Source organism: Entelurus aequoreus, linkage group LG13 (genome assembly GCF_033978785.1).
Source record: "Entelurus aequoreus isolate RoL-2023_Sb linkage group LG13, RoL_Eaeq_v1.1, whole genome shotgun sequence".
Classification (NCBI taxonomy): Eukaryota; Metazoa; Chordata; class Actinopteri; order Syngnathiformes; family Syngnathidae; genus Entelurus; species Entelurus aequoreus.
In genome coordinates, this window is record NC_084743.1 from 604227 (window position 1) to 607837 (window position 3611).

The following is a 3611-nucleotide window of genomic DNA, read 5'->3' on the forward strand; positions in this document are numbered from 1 at the left end:
AGGAAAAAGAGGTGATTTTTTAGCCTCTCTCGATTTTGTACTTATAAAAAATCCAAATTTTTTTTTTTTTTTTTTCCGTTTTTTTTTCTAAGTGTCTGATCGAGAGAAGGAAAAAGAGGTGATTTTTAGCCACTCTCGATTTTGTACTTAGAAAAAATCCAATTTTTTTTTTTTTTTTTTTCCGTTTTTTTTTCTAAGTGTCTGATCGAGAGAAGGAAAAAGAGGTGATTTTTAGCCTCTCTCGATTTTGTACTTAGAAAAAATCAAATGTTTTTTTTTTTTTTTTTCATTTTTTTTTCTAAGTGTCTGATCGAGAGAAGGAAAAAGAGGTGATTTTTAGCCACTCTCGATTTTGTACTTAGAAAAAATCCAAATTTTTTTTTTTTTTTTTCCGTTTTTTTTCTAAGTGTCTGATCGAGAGAAGGAAAAAGAGGTGATTTTTAGCCACTCTCGATTTTGTACTTAGAAAAAATCCAATTTTTTTTTTTTTTTTTTCCGTTTTTTTTTCTAAGTGTCTGATCGAGAGAAGGAAAAAGAGGTGATTTTTAGCCTCTCTCGATTTTGTACTTAGAAAAAATCCAAATTTTTTTTTTTTTTTTTCCGTTTTTTTTCTAAGTGTCTGATCGAGAGAAGGAAAAAGAGGTGATTTTTAGCCACTCTCGATTTTGTACTTAGAAAAAATCCAATTTTTTTTTTTTTTTTTTTCCGTTTTTTTTCTAAGTGTCTGATCGAGAGAAGGAAAAAGAGGTGATTTTTAGCCTCTCTCGATTTTGTACTTAGAAAAAATCCAAATTTTTTTTTTTTTTTTTTCCGTTTTTTTTCTAAGTGTCTGATCGAGAAAAGGAAAAAGAGGTGATTTTTAGCCTCTCTCGATTTTGTACTTAGAAAAAATCCAAATTTTTTTTTTTTTTTTTTTCGTTTTTTTTCTAAGTGTCTGATCGAGAGAAGGAAAAAGAGGTGATTTTTAGCCACTCTCGATTTTGTACTTAGAAAAAATCCAAATTTTTTATTATTTTTTTTCCGTTTTTTTTCTAAGTGTCTGATCGAGAGAAGGAAAAAAGAGGTGATTTTTTAGCCTCTCTCGATTTTGTACTTATAAAAAATCCAAATTTTTTTTTTTTTTTTTTCCGTTTTTTTTCTAAGTGTCTGATCGAGAAAAGGAAAAAGAGGTGATTTTTAGCCTCGCTCGATTTTGTACTTAGAAAAAATCCAAATTTTTTTTTTTTTTTTTCCGTTTTTTTTTCTAAGTGTCTGATCGAGAGAAGGAAAAAGAGGTGATTTTTAGCCACTCTCGATTTTGTACTTAGAAAAAATCCAAATTTTTTTTTTTTTTTTTCCGTTTTTTTTCTAAGTGTCTGATCGAGAGAAGGAAAAAGAGGTGATTTTTAGCCTCTCTCGATTTTGTACTTAGAAAAAATCCAAATTTTTTATTTTTTTTTTTCCGTTTTTTTCTAAGTGTCTGATCGAGAAAGGAAAAAGAGGTGATTTTTAGCCTCTCTCGATTTTGTACTTAGAAAAAATCCAAATTTTTTTTTTTTTTTTTCCGTTTTTTTTCTAAGTGTCTGATCGAGAGAAGGAAAAAGAGGTGATTTTTAGCCACTCTCGATTTTGTACTTAGAAAAAATCCAAATTTTTTTTTTTTTTTTTTCCCGTTTTTTTTCTAAGTGTCTGATCGAGAGAAGGAAAAAGAGGTGATTTTTAGCCTCTCTCGATTTTGTACTTAGAAAAAATCCAAATTTTTTTTTTTTTTTTTTCCGTTTTTTTTCTAAGTGTCTGATCGAGAGAAGGAAAAGAGGTGATTTTTAGCCTCTCTCGATTTTGTACTTAGAAAAAATCCAAATTTTTTTTTTTTTTTTTTCCGTTTTTTTTCTAAGTGTCTGATCGAGAGAAGGAAAAAGAGGTGATTTTTAGCCACTCTCGATTTTGTACTTAGAAAAAATCCAAATTTTTTATAATTTTTTTTCCGTTTTTTTTCTAAGTGTCTGATCGAGAGAAGGAAAAAGAGGTGATTTTTTAGCCTTTCTCGATTTTGTACTTATAAAAAATCCAAATTTTTTTTTTTTTTTTTTCCGTTTTTTTTTCTAAGTGTCTGATCGAGAAAAGGAAAAAGAGGTGATTTTTAGCCTCGCTCGATTTTGTACTTAGAAAAAATCCAAATTTTTTTTTTTTTTTTTCCGTTTTTTTTCTAAGTGTCTGATCGAGAGAAGGAAAAAGAGGTGATTTTTAGCCACTCTCGATTTTGTACTTAGAAAAAATCCAAATTTTTTATTATTTTTTTTCCGTTTTTTTTCTAAGTGTCTGATCGAGAGAAGGAAAAAGAGGTGATTTTTTAGCCTCTCTCGATTTTGTACTTATAAAAAATCCAAATTTTTTTTTTTTTTTTTCCGTTTTTTTTCTAAGTGTCTGATCGAGAGAAGGAAAAAGAGGTGATTTTTAGCCTCTCTCGATTTTGTACTTAGAAAAAATCAAATGTTTTTTTTTTTTTTTTCATTTTTTTTTCTAAGTGTCTGATCGAGAGAAGGAAAAAGAGGTGATTTTTAGCCACTCTCGATTTTGTACTTAGAAAAAATCCAAATTTTTTTTTTTTTTTTTCCGTTTTTTTCTAAGTGTCTGATCGAGAGAAGGAAAAAGAGGTGATTTTTAGCCACTCTCGATTTTGTACTTAGAAAAAATCCAATTTTTTTTTTTTTTTTTTTCCGTTTTTTTTCTAAGTGTCTGATCGAGAGAAGGAAAAAGAGGTGATTTTTAGCCTCTCTCGATTTTGTACTTAGAAAAAATCCAAATTTTTTTTTTTTTTTTTTCCGTTTTTTTTCTAAGTGTCTGATCGAGAGAAGGAAAAAGAGGTGATTTTTAGCCACTCTCGATTTTGTACTTAGAAAAAATCCAATTTTTTTTTTTTTTTTTTCCGTTTTTTTTCTAAGTGTCTGATCGAGAGAAGGAAAAAGAGGTGATTTTTAGCCTCTCTCGATTTTGTACTTAGAAAAAATCCAAATTTTTTTTTTTTTTTTTTCCGTTTTTTTTCTAAGTGTCTGATCGAGAAAAGGAAAAAGAGGTGATTTTTAGCCTCTCTCGATTTTGTACTTAGAAAAAATCCAAATTTTTTTTTTTTTTTTTTTCGTTTTTTTTCTAAGTGTCTGATCGAGAGAAGGAAAAAGAGGTGATTTTTAGCCACTCGATTTTGTACTTAGAAAAAATCCAAATTTTTTATTATTTTTTTTCCGTTTTTTTTCTAAGTGTCTGATCGAGAGAAGGAAAAAGAGGTGATTTTTTAGCCTCTCTCGATTTTGTACTTATAAAAAATCCAAATTTTTTTTTTTTTTTTTTCCGTTTTTTTTCTAAGTGTCTGATCGAGAAAAGGAAAAAGAGGTGATTTTTAGCCTCGCTCGATTTTGTACTTAGAAAAAATCCAAATTTTTTTTTTTTTTTTTTCCGTTTTTTTTCTAAGTGTCTGATCGAGAGAAGGAAAAAGAGGTGATTTTTAGCCACTCTCGATTTTGTACTTAGAAAAAATCCAAATTTTTTTTTTTTTTTTTCCGTTTTTTTTCTAAGTGTCTGATCGAGAGAAGGAAAAAGAGGTGATTTTTAGCCTCTCTCGATTTTGTACTTAGAAA